The sequence below is a fragment of the Melanotaenia boesemani genome, chromosome 12 (genome assembly GCF_017639745.1).
Source record: "Melanotaenia boesemani isolate fMelBoe1 chromosome 12, fMelBoe1.pri, whole genome shotgun sequence".
Classification (NCBI taxonomy): Eukaryota; Metazoa; Chordata; class Actinopteri; order Atheriniformes; family Melanotaeniidae; genus Melanotaenia; species Melanotaenia boesemani.
The window spans coordinates 9,400,833-9,420,088 of NC_055693.1; the positions used below are offsets into that span (position 1 = coordinate 9,400,833).

The 19,256-nt window shown below is 38.2% G+C and overlaps 1 protein-coding gene and 1 long non-coding RNA gene across 6 annotated transcripts in view; one reads left to right on the forward strand and one right to left on the reverse strand.

Moving 5' to 3' along the window:
* The window catches only part of sema5ba (sema domain, seven thrombospondin repeats (type 1 and type 1-like), transmembrane domain (TM) and short cytoplasmic domain, (semaphorin) 5Ba), a 193,478-nt gene that overhangs the window by 134,881 nt on the left and 39,341 nt on the right, over positions 1-19,256 (reverse strand). The window lies entirely within an intron of this gene.
* LOC121650936 lies at positions 15,296-15,830 on the forward strand. Its single transcript, XR_006012363.1, has 2 exons — positions 15,296-15,611; positions 15,799-15,830. It is a non-coding gene; the product is annotated as an uncharacterized LOC121650936 (long non-coding RNA).

Genomic DNA, 19,256 nt, shown 5'->3' on the forward strand with positions numbered 1-19,256 from the left:
GTGTCTAAAATAGGATTAGGCGACTTTAGAGATACAAAGCTTGAAAGCTTTCATCAGTATGAGCGCTCCACATCCCTCTCTGCTGTGCTTCAGCACTTACCTCAAAGCCCATTCCTACAAAAAGCAGTCATAAATGGCAACTGTAGCAGTGGTGATATCCAGGTTTCCACTTACTGTTTTTGGATAATTCGAAAGATATTGAGAAATTATGATTGGAAACAGTAAAAATTGAAAATAAGCAATGCAATATAGTAAAGACTTGATTCACCTAACAGGGCATGAATACAAGAATCACATCTGACTTGCGAAAAACAAAAATGACACGACTCATCTGCTGTTTCTAAGCCAGTATAAAATAAACTCACTGGTTTCTTCCCATATAAAAAATCCTAGACATGACCACTCAGAAAGAAAATCCTATTACTTGAAACGTTTAACACAATAATAACAGTATACCAACGAAGCAAAATCTCAGAAATAATAATTTTCTGAGTCATATCGCTGCTGATGAAGTCTTCCTCTGCTGACAAAGCAAATAAATGATGTGTTTGGGAGGTTATACAGGCAATATGGCGAATTAGTTTGCTGTAAGTTTACAAAGCATTGAATAGTTTAGGGCCAGAATACATTCAAGATCTTAGGTTCAATATGAGCCAACCGGATCTCTCAGATCATCAGGGTCAAATCTACTTTCTGTTCCCAGAGTCAGAAGGAAACATGGAGAGGCAGCATTCAGTTTTTGTGCTCCTCACATGTGGAGCAAACTCCCAGAAAACTACAAGTCAGCTGAAACTCTCACTAGTTTTAAATCTGGGTTCAAACCTTTTCTATCTGCTGCCTATTAAACTGTTAATTCCTCACACTGAACTTTTATTTCTTGCATTTTATCCAATTTATTTTTGCTTTTTCCGTTTTTATTTATTTTCTTTCATTTCTTTTTAAAGTGTTTTAATACACTTTTTAATGCTTATTCTGCCCACCAGCTGTAATAATTTTAATGCTTTATGTAAAGCACATGTGCTATCCAAATAAACGTGCCTTGCCCTGAGTGTTATTAGCGGTAGTGATCCACAGCCATGATCCCATCAGCAGCAGCTACAGGGGCAATGAAGAGAGTCCGCAGCCTGCTGCAGACCTAGCAGGGTTCAATCCACAGACTGCCCTGTTCAGTCACCCTGGACAGTGGTCAGGAGTGCACAAATATCACAAAAACTCCAACAAAACACATCTATAATGCTGTCACGGACACACTCAATCACATATGTAGCCTGGGGTGCAATCACCATTTCTAGCTGTTTCTTTGACACCAGCATGATATTTATAATCACACTTACTCTCAACATAACTCCTGCTAATTTTGAAAACATACTGGTACAAAATAAAAAAAAGAAAGAAAGAAATAAGGGCACCAGCATAAAAACAGCAAAGGTGAAATGTATTTTTTGAGCCTCTTGAGTCCTGACTGAAATAAATTCCAACAGGCAGCTCTTTGGGATGTACATAATGCTGCTGTCCTTTGCACCTCCAGGGCTTGGAGTGCAATTGTGTTGCGTATGGGTGATGAAATAATTTTTGTCCCATGAAAATGAAAAAAAAAATGCTGCTGCAATAGAGATATACTGGGAACATATTGGTACTATTTTAACTTTGAAACTATTCCAATGCAATTCACAACCTTGGTGACACTTTGATGCACTGAACAGCAAGATCAAACATTTTCATCTAAGTATGAGAGCTTCTCGAGTTTTATAACATTCAGGTTGCTCTGTTCATTGCTTGTAAATTGTTTTTTTGGATAAACTCAGTCATTTACAAAGTCTGTGAGTGACATTTGGCACCTCACTTGTAAACAGATGCATTCAGAAAAACTAAATTCAATGAAAAGAGGATTTACATGTCAGAGGTCATGTGACTTTGTTTATTTAAGTGTTCCTACAATTTTACCTAATGAAAAATGTATCTTCTGTGGCTTAACTCCGAAGAAAAGGCAAGAGGTGGTGTAGTATTCTATTGTAACATGTAAATATGCAAAAAAAAAAAAAAAAAAAAAAAAATAAAAGAAACACAAAGCTGTTGTGTTATGGACACCCCAAATAAGATTTTTTTTTTTTTATCTTATTTATTTATTTAAATTTTTTTTGTATTTATTTTTGCTTTGTTTTTTGTATTTTTTTTTTTCTTTTGTTCTGTTTGGAATTATTTATGTTTTGTATTGTGTTTTTTATCTGCAGTTTTTGTCTTAAAAGCCTCATTTTAAATTTAGTTGGGATTTTTATTTTGTGTAGTTTTCAGTACAGCTGCAGTTAGAAAATATGTTTTCTGAAATCATGTCATGTTTTTGTTTTGTGTTTTATGATCTTCTTAATGTTATGCAAGCTTTGTTCTAAGCAGAATCTGCTGCTATCACTGAATGAGTAACGATCTTCATCTTTCTTATTAAAATTACTGTAGTTTCTGCTGGAAAAGCAAACCCATATCTCTGATAAACTCCTCAATAAACACAATGTTCACATTATACTTCTATTTATTATGGGTTATTGCACTGAACTAATGATCATACTTGTGAACATCTTTCAAGATTGCTGGATAGAGAGTAAATTCCTCTTGCAGAGCAGCATCACTCCTCTTCTTTTTTGTTCTATTTATGTGGCACTAAGCAGAGAGTAGAGCACTAATGAACCCTTCTGCTCCTTGAATGTTAGCTTCCGCCCTCCATCGATAGATCTAAATTGTAAATTCATAACACCACACTTCCTTTTCCCTAACGAAGCACACCCAAGCATCTTTAATCACTGGGGAACAGGAGGGAACTCACTGGGATTAATGCACCATGAACACTTAAGTTTTATCACCCGGCTCAGGGTTTTGTCCAGTTTTGTTTCTGATGTTTCATTTCTGAAAGCAAGAGAGCTTGAAGAATTCACTGCAGGTGAGATAGTGATGAGTGTGAGCAAGTTTCATTTTTAATTCTATTATTGATAGTCTCCTTGCATGGAGCCCCATTAGCCCACTGATAATGCAAAGCAGACCAACGGCACACATGGGAACGCAGAACAAGGCATGATCTTAGTGCATGACTGATCAATGAAAATGCAAGAACTCTCTCACAGGAGCCTGAATTTGAAGGAAGAATGAAGCAAATGTTTGAATTTATATATTTCATGAGCAGAAGTTGTAAATAGAAAAAGCAGACACCCTTAGTTTGCGTTACATAAATGTAATTAATTTAAAAGATGCTGGTATTTAAAGCCATTTATAATGTGAGAATTAGTTGTTGAAGTACTTTTGCACAAACATGTGGCTTAGGAAAGTTTGACATCAAAGCAATGACCAATCAATGAATACTCCTGAGTTATAGCACACCAACTGCTTCTGAGGCATCTGCAGCAGTGGAAAAATGTGTTCTCTTCTGAGCATCAGTCTCGAGTTTTAGCCAAATTACAGTTGTCCACAGTTATATTTCATTAGGAAGGAACGTTCATCTAAGAGAGGCTCGTTCTCAAGGCCTCTCATAATAATGAAACATGAGCTGCCAGACTGATCAATTACAGGCAGGCTGATGGCAAGTTTGTGCCAAATGTTTAAAGAGCTCTTTGTGCATGAGCTCTGCCTATGAGAGCTGCGACAGCGCCGAGCTTTGATCACAACAGACCACTTGTCTGCCTCTTTGCATAATGTTTTTTGTTTTGTTTTTTCCATTCTATCTGCTTATTCTTGAAGTGTGCCAAATAGGAAACAAAAACATATATACCTGGAAGGTAAACTGAAATGTTTGGGAGCCGCTTTGTCTAATATGTTTACAAATAAAAGTAATTTACGTGGACATTGTGAACCTAGTTGGGAGACACTTGCATCTCAACCACTTAAATAAATTCAAAGAAAACAAAAGGGACCAAGGATAGGGCCAGAAGAGTTTTATTCATATTAGTCATAAAGTAGTGTGGGCGCTCTGAGGTTAACACACTGATCATCATGTTCCTTTCCTCTTTGAGCATCTCTGTTTTTTTAGTTTGCCTTAAGAGTCAAGGTGGAGGTAATCTTTATCGTCCCAGAGAGGCAGTTGCTTACACAGGCGGGAGTAAATACAAATATAGATCATTCCTGCCAATAGTCATCACCCTCTGGAAGTCGCTATCTTCTTCTTCAAATTAATTATTTTTGTGTAAAATAAATAAATAAAAGAAATAAAAAAAAAACTACTGCAACATTGAAATTTCCCTCTGGGATAAATTAAGCATTTTCACTTGATTTGGATAAAAAAAAAAAAATTATCTCCAAAAGACCGTTTGGGGTACGATAAAAAAACCTCACAAAAACATAATTGTATCATATACTAGTAACGCTAGTAAATCTATATTAATCTATTTCTGGTAGTTAGGCCTGGTTATCCAGGTTATATACTGTGAGTTAAACAACAAAATACCTGCCACAAACAAACAAAACAAACACCAGAAAATTACACACACACAAACATATTCATATGTGTATACACACACACACGCACCCCCACACACACACCCCAACACAGTGTATATCTATCAAAGGCAACACATTAATCAAAGGTCATGAACCATTTAAGGAACTTAATTTAGAGAAAAAACTACTTTAAGATAAACCTGCTTAAAACAATAAATACTTGCTAATTAGCATTATTGATTAACTTAAACTCCAAAGCTCATGTTTACAATTCAGATAAAACTCCTCCTTAGTAGGGGGAAAAACAAAACACTGTTTACAGACCAAAGCAGAAAATAATATGTTTGCCCTGCAAACTTCTAAGACAGTCAGATTTCAGGAAACTGTGGTAACTGTAAGGATAAAGTGACAGTTTTTTTTTGTGCTCCAAAGATTAAAGAAAACCCAGCAGACACCCTTGTTGTCTGGATGGCGAGGCTTGCTGGTCCCACCCTTCACCACCTGCAGCATTCACCTGTTCAACAAAGCCAAATGTGACTTGCCATCAAGAATGGGTCTTATGACTCATGCAGATTAGTTCCTGACATTGTTAGATTTTAAATTAATGTTGTTAAGGATTTTTATTGTGCAACACAAATCCCCTCAGGGGCAACAGGAGCTTCATTAATTTATTTATATTTTTTAAATTCTTCCAGTTACTCTTTAAACACAATACAACCCTTTGAAATGTAGAGCCACTGCCAGGCAGCAACACAGGAATCTAATACAAATCTTGTGTGTGAGTAATAAAGTGCAGGCTTATTGCATTCACGCTGCTGTTCTCATAGACTTTAAAGTAGTCTGTACAGCAGTCTGCAGTCTCTCAAAGGTCATGCACAGTGGAGACAACAGCAGACAGCCGATTTGTGTGTTGCTGTTGATCACCGACTGCTGCAGCGAATCCACTTCAGACATGAAACGAGACTTGGCGAGACAGGCCACACAGGTGGCTTTCCACTAAAGACCAGCAATGCGCCTCCCCTGTTGATTACAGAGCTCTGATCTGCCGTGAACAGATGACTGATTTGGAGTCGTGCTGCTGGAAAAGTGACCGAGCATGTGTGATAGAACGAGCTAGAAGAAGAAGAGCAAATGCTGCTCTTCTTACTAAAGCCATCTTATTAGATTTCAGCTGTGGGCATTCATCACTCTCTGCCATTGTCCTACTTGGGGATAGGCTGAAAAAACTTCAGTAAAAGCTTACAAACCAGCAATACATACGTAAACAATCTGTCTAAAGTGGCTTTTGTGATTCCAAAATAAAATTTTTTTGGCAGAAACATTAATTTCGTTGATAAAGGCTATGCTGCAACAATCAAGCAAACAGTCACTTTCAAAAGCCTCAAATTGCATGCAATACTGTGTTCATGAAGAGACCAAAATAAATACGCTGTGTGAAACTGTAATTCCCGGTGATAGCCCTAAAGTGTGTACATGTATACAGATTGCGGTTCTGTATGTGTGCTGGGATTGTTTTGTCCTCTTAAAAATCTATTGCTGATGATTCATCAGCCTGAAAGCACAGCTCTTTGCTGTCTCCTCAGCTGCTCACTGGTCTCTGCAGGAGGAAGAGCAGCAACAGGTCGGCAGCATCTCCGCTTCAGAAAAATCCAAACTCTGCCAACTTCTTGTTAATTAGGTCTAATCTGTGATTAAACCATTAGTCCCATTTTCAGACACACCAAGACCAACACATGAGCTGCAGTACCCAGCAAAGATAATTATTTTCATTTTATAACCCATAAAGTCTAGTCAGGATTGTTATGAATCACATTTGCATAAACTCATAAAACTCAAAGGTAAATTGCACATGGCCAAAATGTCTTTAACTACACTCTGTCAATTCGCTAAAAAAAAACAAACAAAAAGACTAAATCCCTTCTGTGACAGCCTCTTGGTTTCAGATGTGTGTTTGCAACAGCCTAACAAGCTGTCAAACCATCACACAAAGAAAGATGACTGAAGGAGAATATATGTATATAGCAGTTAATTTGATGCTTCCTTTTCTAATATTTGACAAGATACATGACAGACACATTTTCTTCCTGCACACTTGCCATTAAAATGTATCTGATGTGATGTTCTGACACACAGGAAGCCAAAAATCTAACCGTAAACATGTTAAAATGAGAATTCTCCTTTAAATTTTGATCATTTGAGTATGTGGAGCGACTTGCTTTCCACTTTTTACTGGGGTTGTACATGTGTATGCAATTCCACTGGCAATGCAGGGGAGATTTCTCTAATTTTTTTGATAGTGGCTTTTATTGAGATTCAGAGCAAGAAAACCTGATTGGCAGATCTCATGAGTAAGGAAACTATGAGGGGCCATATAGAACAAAATTCTTTCTTGATTCTCATACACATCTCTAAAATCATTCATATACAACTATAATTATTTGCACATACACCTAAAATCAACGCTAACATACACATATATAACCTCTCATTTAAACTATTTTAGGCTCACACATATATAACCTCTCACATACAGTACTGTTATCACTGATTCAAATGTGTTTAGGGTCTCTTGTATGTATGAGCATGGGGTTTTAGTAGTATGTATGTTTGGATTTTTCAAGTGTGTATGTTACCATTGATTTTACGTGTATGTGCAAATAATTATAGTTGTATATGAATGATTTTAGAGGTGTGTGGGAGAATCGAGAATGAATTCTGTCTTACACAGCCCCTCATTTGAAACAGTCCACCTCACAATCTAAAAGTAGTTATGTCAAAACAATGGCTAACACATGCACATAGACACACAACACTCACTCATTCTTCTTTCGCTGTTACATGACCAAATTAAACATGGATGACGGAAGAAGCCGAAGCAGATCATTTGTCTGATCTCCCTGATGGTACCAGTGTTTAGCTTCAGCATCACAGTGTCTTTTCAAACGCTGATTACAGCAAAGGGAGTGAAGAATCATCAAGTCACAAACAAAAAGACAGACGTTCACGCTTGACACTATTTGCATCACTGTCTGTTTGCAAAGCACGCAGCTATAATTAAATCCATTGTGATGTAATTAGAAAAAGAAACATCTTGTATCCTGTTTTAATTGCTGTGTGGTCTCACAACACAGTTTCTCATTATGGCCTTCTTGATGCATGACCCAGGCATTATGCCAGGAAATTTGATGATGAAAATGAAAACAAGACTGATCACTGGTGGCATTGTTTACCGCCTTGACAAACAGCACATCTCTGAAACTACATTTTATTCCGAAAGGGAGCAGACACCCTCAACAAGCGCCTGAAGGAGCCTGGCTGTGCTGGAGATGTGATATAATCATCCAACGCAACAAAAGAGATGTGGCTTCTTTTCTTCATGTAACAACAAGCAAACGATATTTGTTCCATTTCACACTAGCTCTGTGAATGCGCACTTTGATGCATAAATGGGTCCAGTGTTGATATCTTCATCTCAATGTGTGTGGATGCAGCTATGATTTAATTAAAGGAACATCATAAACAAATACAACTATCAGTACTGGAACAAGACTTAATCAACACATAATAAACTAAATGACGCACCACATTTGGTTTGATATATTCATACTTTTAAGACAAGACTCCGGCACAAGCTATTCAATATTCACAGAAAGTAGAACTAATGAAAAAGTCTCTGTCAGTCCTGCGCCCCAATATTGGAGTAAAGTAACACAAAAGACTCGAATTGAAACTTTTAGAAAATCTCCTCTACTTCAGTCTTTTATTCTCCAAAGAAACCTACTTCTAAAAAAACATCCTGTGTGAGAACAAGGATTACATTTAATTCCACTTTCATATGGTGAAGTTAATGTAGTTTTATAACGTTGGCATACACACTCACTGCCCCCCCTATTAGGTCCACCTTGCTAGTACAGGGTTTGACCTCCTTTTGCATTCAGAAATGCTTTAATTCTTCATGTCATAGATTCAACAAGGTGTTGGAAGCATTCCTCCTGTTCCACCACACCACAAAGGTGCTCTGCTGGATTGATCTGGTGACTGTGGAGGCCACTGGAGTACAGTCAGCTCATTCTCATGTTCAAGAAACAACAGCCTGTTGAGCCTGATGAGCCTGTGTGAAGACTAGGGCTGCAACTAATGACTATTTTGATAGTCGATTAATCAGACTATTAAAACGACTAGTCGACTAATCAGATTATGTATCTCATAATTATTAAATGGTTCATATTTCACTTTTAGCTTTATAATCTTGCATAAGGTTGTTATGTAAGTCCGACATGCCTCCTCTTGAAATGTTCGAGCATTGCAGATGTATTTCCGTGGTACGCAAGGTTCGCTTTACAAATCTCACATGTATTTAATTAATTTTGTAAGTTTAATGTGAAGTAGTCCCAGAGTCCTCTGCTGCCGTTTTGTTCCATAGTCCGCCACCATATTTTCGTAAATCCGTTGTCGACTAGTTGATGTTGACAATAGTCAACAATAACAATAATCATTGCAGTCCTAGTGAAGAGTAGCAAAATTCTTTTCAATAACTTATAAATAGGATTAAAAGGACTATAAGGTTATAATGTATGAACATTTAACATGTTTTTAAAAACTGTTTAGTACTTTATATGTTATAACTGATTTTACTGAGTAGCACTCAGAATGTAAAATGCTTTATAAATAAAATGTATTGTAATTATTTTGTGGCTTTTTTTCTGTTGTTTGCTAACAGGAGCAGCACATGATATGATCTTCTGCTGCCGTAGGCCACTGGCTTTGAACCTTAATGTGTTGTGCATTCAAGGCATCCTGATCCAGACAACTGCTAGATAATGTTTTCTCTTTTTCAGACAATCATCTGTAAAACCTTGTAACGGGAAGAGCGTGTTGTGGTACTAACTGTTACAACCTATAGATAGGTGTGTGTGTGATTAGTTTGTGTTGATAAGGAATTGAACAGATGTACCTCATAAAGTGGCTGGTGAGCATACAAGAAAAGGGTGAAAATAAAAATCCAGATTCTTTTGAGAGCCTTTGTAGATGCAAACAATAGAAAGACACTTGTGGGTGAAAACAAAAGCAGGTTTGATGTACATGCTGACAAGCAAAGTGAAGATTTTTTCACACAAGCTGAAACTAATGAATAGGTGAGTAAGAAAACAGTGACGCAGGAAGACTAAATGTTTTAAATGTTAGCTTCCTGGAGTTAAAATCTGAGCATTGTTTCTCTGTGATCTGGGGGCCACCAAGAGTTTGAATGTTTATCCTTTTATGTGGGTGGTTTAGTTCCTAATGTTCAAAGACTTGCAGCCATAAGCTAAACTAGACTCTTACATCACCTTTATTTTCTGAGAAATTGCTTGCTTCTGCTTTTTAGTCCTGTGATGGACTGTTGACCTGTCCATGCTGCACTTCTTTTCCAGTGCAAGGGAGGAAAAAGATATGCTTCTCGGTCCTGGTATCGAATAGATCTGCGAAATGACTCAGAATATTTAGATAAAGCATCACATGATGGTAACATGTAATGTGTTGCGGTTAAAAGCATTTCCATCATAGACATCAATTTCTTTGCTCAGCTGAGGTAGTAGAGAGGCAAATCCATAAATTAAATGCTCAAAAATTGCACAGTCCCTACATGTTTCAGTCTTAATTCTATTTCTAAGAACAGAAGAGACACTCAAGACACGCGTTCAAAGCACACTTTCAACACTACTGGCCACATATGCTCATAAGGAGGTGAAAGGGCCAGACTGGGGAATTAGCTTGCTGATTCCAATATAAGAAACCTACGATTGAGACTTATCCCGAACAATGCTTTCCACAGAATTAATATACATGGTAAGTTATAGATCCTGCAAAATACATGGTAATAATATGTTAGGGGTGGCACATTTTACAATTTGTTTCAGTGTCCCTGTCGTGTCACATGGACCCAACACAATAAAAGTATATTTTAGGGATATGTTGCCATCTCACAATTTCTAACAAAGAATTCCGACCCTGCTACATTTGTCAAATGTCAATAAAAGTACTAATTCAATATTTTCTGTTGAGACTGAGCTGCATGAGCTTCATTTTCTGTTGCTTTATGCAGACATCAAAGTTGCTTGGGTCGGTCAACTCCTTCAAAGAAACAATATTCTTTTTCACGCCTAGATGTAAAAGCTTTGGAGGGGACAATGATCTGTCTAACATAAAATTTATTATCTGCTCATGTCCTCAGTGTCCAGGAAGTGTGTAGGACCAACAAGTGTGAGCATGCACATATGTATTATCAGTAGTTCCAGGGGTGTCAGACTCATTTTCAGTCAGGGACCACATGCAGTGCAATTTGATCTCAAGTGGGACAGACCAGTAAAATGATGGCATAATAACACAATTCAAATCATTTCCTTTTCTTGTAGTGCAAATAAGTACATGACCAAGACGTTTCCATTTAATTAACAAATGTTTTAGTACAATAAATATATATTTTTTAATATTTTCAGTTTATATCAAAAGTAGGGGTTAGACTTTAATAAATTTATTACGATTAATTATTTCAAATTAAAAAAATAAATAAAAAACATTTTAAAAATTAACGTGTTAAAAATTCTTTACTCATTTAATTGCAGTTTGAGCTCCAACAAAAACTAACTGTATGTTCAGGCACACGATAAGGCATTTAAAAAATGACCATTGTAATTACAACTTGTGGGTCATTACACATTTCTTAACTTAAATTATTTTACTTTTTTTCTGGAGAACATCATTCTCACAGATAAATGTGTGTTCCACATCATAGGCTCACCAAATGACTAACAGTAGAGCAGACACACTAATCTTAACTCTGGTGTAATAAGGTGCTTTGATTAAAAGTGGACTGAACCATTTCCAAGGAGTCCTTTGAAGAAGTGAATCTGATTCAGCTTAGCAATGCATCTCTAAGAAATCCTAAACACACAAGTACTAAAAGTAAACTCATACATATGTAATTCAGCTGCAGCGTGCTTCAACCATGTAAAGTTGCAGAATAAAGCATTTTAATGCATGTGGGTGTCAGCGAAGGCAAAAGCAGAGCAAAAACAAAAAACACTTTGATGTTAAACGTCTCCATATAGTTCTGTTTTATAGTGTCTCAGTTAGTGCATTGGAGACAAAGCAGGTGGAGTGAAGAGAAATCTGTTGATGACGCTGACAAAGCAAGACAAGCATCTAGTCACAGATGCATGAGCTGTGATTGGCAGCCATAATTTATTTTTTCTATTTCTGTCCTTGAGAGCTCAATATATTCCTTTGATACATATATATTTTTTGCTCAAGCGTTTCAAACCAAAGTCTTACAAACACCTTTGTGATGGAAATGGATAATGAGCTTTCCCAGAGGGGTTAATCAAAGCCATTGTTCGTGAAGAATGAAATGATGTGAAAAGATGTGAAAGGGAATTGATTGATAGTCTGGGTGGGGGAAAAGAAGAGAGAATCGCTGTCCTTTTATTTCAGGCAACTCCTTGTTTCCTCCTTGATATAGGAAGTGATTTATTTTGACAGCTACCTCATTGAGTTTTATTTCATCCAAATGAAAAGTCTTTGTCGTGAGCTCAACAAGACTGAGAGAAGCAAACAGAAAAGAAAGCACTGAGTGGTAAAAAGAAATAACAATAAGAAGATGGCAAATTAGGAATACGCACAGGAATAAACATGAGAAAGCAGCAGCTGAGAGCTGCTGTGAGTAAGCTGCTGGCTGAGAGCCTGGTGGGCTAGATTTGACCCCACTGAGGAGAAGAGTGCACAGCTCAGGTCTATAATTAGAAAACACACAGTGCCACTAATCCTTACTGAATGATTAAACAGCAAACAGCCAGTTTACAGCCAGGAATCGCCGTTGCGGGGAGTGGAAGTTGTGGTGAGAGTGGTTTTCCTTCCAAGATAAAAAGCTAACACAGAAACAAGTTAAGTTCCAGTTGTACTCTGACTCAGGTGAGGTTGATCTAGTCCAAAATAAATCAGGGGTTTCTAATAGGACTTAAGAGATCTTATCTACACGAAAGCTGGATTTAAAGTTGAGTATTATGGAGCTGCATGCTACAAAACAAGGAAGCAACAGGATAGATGGAGTGCAGATGCTGTGAATGGTCTTCTTGATAAGACTGTTTCATGCAAGAAGACATGTTTGGCAATAAATGGAAGAATATGAGAAAGATTAAAGGCAAAACATTCAAGTTTTTTGCATGTGTTACAAGCCAGGGCAAGACTCAAGTGTTTGTAAGCAGTGGTGTAGTTATTGGGGCAGTTGGGAATGTCGAATGCCAGAATCCAGCTCTGGAATTTGCAGCCAGTCACATATCAAAAGAGCCTAATTAGTTTTATTATCTACAGTTAAATGAAGTCACAACTTTGCAAAAAAAATGTTTACAACTTCTGCAATAAAAGACACTCAAGAAGTAACTTCTTGGCTGCACTGAACACCTACTGCACATGACTTTATCCCATCTGAGACCACCTATAGATTAACTAACCACGTTGTCTCAGGAATAAAAGATGACACAATCCCAACATGTATTGTTTTGAATGTGACTAACTATACACATGCAAAAAATAAATAAAAAGTCATGCATTCTGCAGCACATAAATCACATAAAAATCAAATGTAAACAAGAATATATTCAAATGTATGAGCTAAACATGATTCTCTGAGCACTGATGCTCAAGAAAAGTCCATTTTTTATTCCAACGTCCCCCCGTACAATGTAGCAGCTGCAAAGCAGAGGCCAGCCTTGCCTCTTCTGTGTGTCCTCACAAAACTTACCTTCCATGTTTCTTCTTCATCTCAGTAAGTGGTGAGACTTACATTTCATGTTGTTCTTTCACAGCTTGTGATGTATCACAATCAGATGCCTGCACAACTCCAGGAACATGCAGTTTGATAGAAAGAAGAAAAAGGGATCATTTTCCAAAACACTGCCCCTCGGTCATTATTTTCTCAGGGGTAAATCTTCTCCCTCTCAACTCCAAAGATTGCTCAGAAAGGCAGAAAAATGTTCAGCAGCAGCTCTGTGGGGAGGTAATGTGTATGCCAATTAAAAAAAAAAAAACACATCTAAGGAAAACACTCAAACATCTACTAGTTAAACAAGCGTGTACAATAAAGGGCAAAAAAAAAACAAACGGATGCTTGAATAGTTTTGGAAATTGAGAGAGAAAGTCAGACAACTGCAGCAGAGATTACATTTCGTTGTTTTTAAAGCCTCCTCCCCTTCACTCTGGCAGCAGCAGCAATCAGCTCTGCAGTAGCTACAGAAGACAGCTAATCATTAGCCAGTTAGCCTCCATTATGGCCTGGGATCCAGGCCTGGTGATAAAGAACCAAAGGACTCCAGGCTCACTGCTTAATGATCCAAAGATCAGTGCAGGATTTACAAGCTCAAGGTTTCTGCTGCGGCCCCTTGACAAAAGCCTCCTCCCTTCCTTCATCTACTTCAACAGTGGGATTGACTTCATAAAAAGCACAAAACAATGTTGGAAAGTAATGAAATCTCCGGCCTGTCCAGGAAAGAAAAATAAGAAGAGGGTGACATCAATCCCAGAGGTTAGGCTTCCAGTTGATTAGATGATAAATAAAGGCAAAGTGCCTAGAAAAAACATTTCACACGCTATGAGTTTTACAGTGGCTTCAGCCTACTTGTTTTGCTTTCACTGAGGAGTTTGACACAGTTTGTTCATACTTTCTGAATTTATAGATGTTTGGTGAAAACTTGATTAAACAGTTTAACCCCCAGGAGATCAATTCTGATCCCTCTAGAGTGAATCTGGGCTTTTTGTTGACCTCTAAAAGAAAGTCAAAACTTAAACCAGTGCTTACAGCTAAGGCCATTCAAAGCAGACAGATGCATTGGTATGCTGCAAAATAAATGCAGGTGAAATACTGCACACACCAAACCATGTGCCCCTCCTTCAATGTTTAGCTCACACAGTTTATAGTTAATAAAAGATACAAGCAATCACATAAAGAGCTTAAATGAGCCCCTTAAAGGGACATTGTGCAACATGTTCTGTTGTTTAGTGGCCAAGATCAATGTCTGCATGTATATTTGTGTTATAAATGGTGTATTATGACCTCCGCTAAGGATCTGATACCTTCCCGTAAGCAAAAATTTTTAGAATTGTTCATACATATGTAGAGCAGCAGCGTGATGGTGTGCCATCATGAAACTACATCCGCTAGCAAGGGGCAAATAGCCCCAACTACACGCTTTCCCTGGGAGCCAGCGCACAGCGATTGTGACGCAGGAGTAGAAAATAAACAAGAGAGGCTTACTACCCCAGCTACTTGCTAAATCTGTTCAATTGTTGACAAAAAATGCAGGACCATGCATAAGCAGCAACAGTACAAGAGCCACTTCACTATCACCAAAAGTGCAAAAAGAAAGGGGTTAAAAGCAGCGTGACCAGACGATACCGAAAAGGACAAACACAAAAAGGACAAACATCGGGCTAGCCTTCCCCAGGTGGGAGCTCAGGAGAAAGATTTTAAAAGGGATGCTGAAGTTGACAGCATTCTCCTCGACAAATTAGTTAACGGTACTGCCTAAAGCAAAACAGCATAACAGTAGATCCTGCTAAAATACACCAGCCTCATTGGTACAGAAGTGAATGTTTACGTAGTTTCAGTCCCTTTCATATGTAACGTGAAGGAAAAAGAAATGTAAAACATTCCACCGAAAATCCTTCATTCGTTTTAAGATTTTTGTTATTATTGTTTTTATTTGGTTTACTGTTTGGAAGCATTACCTTTCTATTTTCTTTTGGAAAGAAAAAACTAATTTGGGGTTTCGTTGTTTTAATTTACGTTCGGGATGTCATTGTGGGTGCAGCACTTCCTCCCTCAGTCTGCTTCCGGCTGCTATGGAGGAAGGTAAGCCGGCACTAGTGCTTGTAAACTTAGCGATTTAAAGTTTCTTTTGAGACCGAATGCAAAGAGGTTGCTTTGTTATGATGTTCAGGTGTTATTTGTCTGTTTGTAACTAGTGAAGAACGAATTGATTTTGACGAGCCGTAAGCCATATGCAGCAGTATGAGTGTTAGCTAGCCGACGTCACGTGTGTTAGCCTCGGTTGCGGTTTCGTTTTCATGTTAAACTCATACGGGGTTTCTTGTCACGGGCAGGAGTCTCAGGTCGGCTGCATTTACACGGTTTCTCATATGCTGCATCCTGTTATTCTGTACAGGTATGTTGTCTCCATTGTGTATTTTTTTTTATGCCTTGTACAATTGTTTTTCTTTTTTATTTTATATGTATTGTGTCAGTATTGTGTGCTCTGCCTCAGTCTGCTTCCGGCTGCTATGGAGGAAGGAGTCTCAGGTCGGCTGCATTTACACGGTTTCTCATATGCTGCATCCTGTTATTCTGTACAGAATAAATACGCCAAGTGTTTGGGCTGAATTTCCCTGGTCTCCGTGGATAATTCACACAACGCAGAGGGCTGGTGGCAGGTCAGGGAGTGAGGACTGGCTACACATAGTCACGGTAAATGTCGGCTTTCAGTTGCGTTAAAGCTGGACAACAGCTGGTGGGAAGGCTTAATAAACTGGCTTTTACTGTGACAAAAAGCTGGTGCTGTAACAGAGTGAACACTTAACTATCGGATGACAGGCTTTGATCTGTGTCGTCGAGGCTTTTTGAGACCCGAGGGCTACCATTGTTACAATACACGTTTGAGAAAGTGAGCCACTAGAATGCATTATAGGTTAGGACGCGATACACAGTTCCAATGTTAGATGGGAGTAATTCTTATGTAATGTCCTTTTAAATAGTAAAGAACCGTTTCCCTGGACTTTGCATTAACTTGTTATGTTAGACCTTAAAGCGAGGCCAGTAGTGTCTTGTCTTCGTGTAAATGAATTTTATTGCATAGCAGGATAAGACATGAAAACATTAAACATCTGATGACAAAATAGACTGGATCAATCAGGTTTCCAGTCAACTAAATAAGACCATCTGGTATTTCTCAATTAAGAAATTCAAATTAATATCTATTTGATTGAAAATATTCTGGTCTCACGCTACTTCATAATAAGGTTAACCTGTTAGCTGATGTTCAAGATCAAAGCCACCCCTCTAATCACCTAGTGGACTTTCTCATACCTGCTTCACCCACTCAGCACAGTTCATCTCATTCCCTTAACTGCACCCTCCCTATCCCTGTCATCATTCATCCTCCCACATCCATTTACTCCCCCCTTCACATCCATCCATCCTTCCGTATCTCGTCTATCCTTGCGCTCCCCCATCCATTCATCCTTCCTTCCATATATGTTTCCCTTAACCCCCCCCTACAGAGTTCAAATCCTTGCTGGTTATAATAAACAAAAAGTATGTGCAGGAACAAGCCAGGCCATTTTATATTATGTTGCATGTATTCTTTTTATAAGCTGGACTAGCCTTTTTTTTTTTTTTTTTTTACCATTACTTCTTCTCTGCTTGCAGAAAAGACTTTGACTGCTGGAGTACTGTCCCGTGGCTACCTAAGGAAACCAGAGTACACCTGCTCGATATCAGAGGAAATAGTTTACTGTATACTATGAAATAAAGCACTGAATGTAGCTGCAATTAAAGTATTGTTTTATCTCATTATTTTGTTTAATTTTAGCAACCCTGTTGGAAACTTATGGCTTGTTTAGGGTATTTTCCACTGCTTGTGACAAGATAGGTGGAAAAGGTTCCAGCTCAAAGACAACCATAAAAAGAACAAAGAGGGAATACAACATTAATGGATGGATGGATGCTTCATTGATACAAATCCAATCATTAATAATCACATCAACAGCCTGGATCCACATTCTTTGTGTGAATGCAAGCAGGTCTACGCTACTTGGCAGTGGAAGTCTCTTGGTCAGATTTTGTGGTTTCCACAGCTGATCAAACTCAGGATGAAACAAATGACATCATCAGCTGGCACGTCTTTTGAGACGGTTACACCAACCTTTGTGTGAGCGATTTTTACTCATCTTAGGAGAACCTCTCCATCACCATCACTGTAGTCACCCTCCTACCGCCCACACCCCGATCTGGTGTGAATGCCTCCTCTGTGAGCCAGGCCAAGGATCTGACAGCGGCCCCTCTTTTTGTAAGCTGAATAAGCATGTCTCTGCCACGTTTTAAGGCACCCTAATGTAGCATGGCTGGACCACAAAGGCAGCGTGGTAATTTGCCAGGGATAATGACGCTCCCTTAATTCGGCCCTTGGGGCCACAAACAGAATGCTTTAAAGAGAATCCTTATCCAGGGATGAGTCCCCTCATCCATCCCAATTTTTTTCCAGATCACTCTCTCTCAGTCCACCGATTCCCTCTCTTTCTGGCTTCAAAGAAACTTGTTTTCTTCCGGCTTATTGTCATCCTGAACTAAACATCAGCAAACAACAGTGGGGCTGGAGGAAACAGCGTGCCAACCATGAGCGGAGTCCTGATCTCCTCCCAAAGGAACAAAGAGAACCAATACAAACACAGTGGACCTTCTTCAAAGCAGCCAGAGAGGGAGCACTGCTGCTCTACTCCAATGACACATATTAGGGAAAGATATTTAGGCCACAAATTGAACTGAGTAGTGTATGTGAGAGGGAGGTGAATGCTGAGCAGCAAAAGTAAGATAACGGAACAAAAGCAAATGACAGAAATGCCCTTCAGGGTTAGTAAATACTGAGAGACAGGAGTGAGTAAGATTGGTGCAGAAATTTTATGTAAATGTTAAGTTTGAATAATATGATCTGTTTTTACTCCAGGCGACAACCAGGTGAAAAAACCTTTACAGGTATTTGTTGTTTGTGATAAAAGCAGATAAATACAAAGATTATTTATATAGTATCTGATCCTCAGATCGAATTTGACAATTTTATGTGGATTAAAAACTAAATATTGATTTAAAAATTATGAAAATGAAATTCATGTTTGGTGGATTTCACCTACGTGATCAACCTGTGACAGATTCCAGAAATATGTTGGCTTTGTGTTCTTGTATTAATCGCTGTTTGCATAATTTTTAATACATAAAAACAGAATAGTAAAACATGTATGATATATTAACAGACATTTTAACCACAATGTTTCAGCTCAAAGATTTCTGCAAATAATATTGAATTTAGATATTGTGCATTAAGCAGAAACCCATTTTAAAGTTTTGGCTGGATGTTTTGGTCAAATTTTGTGTGTCACTTTAAGCATTTGTTTAATTAAAGGAGTCTAGGAGCACCTTATCAGAAACTTTTCCATCTAGAATAATTATGACAAAAAAAAAAAAAACGACTGTTGATTCTTAGGGAATAAAAAAGAAGAAAACAACTGTTGATGCCTGTTACTCTGCAATCGGTTGATGCCAAATAATTTGAAGTTCATCATTATACGGTACAGTAGTTTCTACAGACTACTTGCAAGTGGGAAAGATTTTAAACAGTTGCCAATCTTCCCAGGAGGGGACACACAACCAAGTTAACCTCAAGATTGTGCAATGCTCAGAAAATCTGCAAATAACCCAAAACTTACATCTTTGACCCCTTCAGAATATTTTGAATAGCTACCAGGGGAAAGCCTCCTTTCTCTAAAAATAACATGGCAGCACAGCTTAGGTTTTTATTTAAGTTGCATGTAAACAAAACACAAGACTTCTCAACAATGTCCTTTAGCCATGAGACCGAAGTGGAGATTTTTGGCAGCAAGTTTGTCAAAAACCAAACACAGCAGCTTGTTAGCCTTGTTTTGAAGCAACAGGTCTAAGGGCACCTTCCGTCATTGCGTGAACCCTTCTGCATACCAAAGTATTCTAGAGTCAAATGCGACACCATCTGTCTGACAGCTGAAGCTTGGCTGAAATTGTTTCA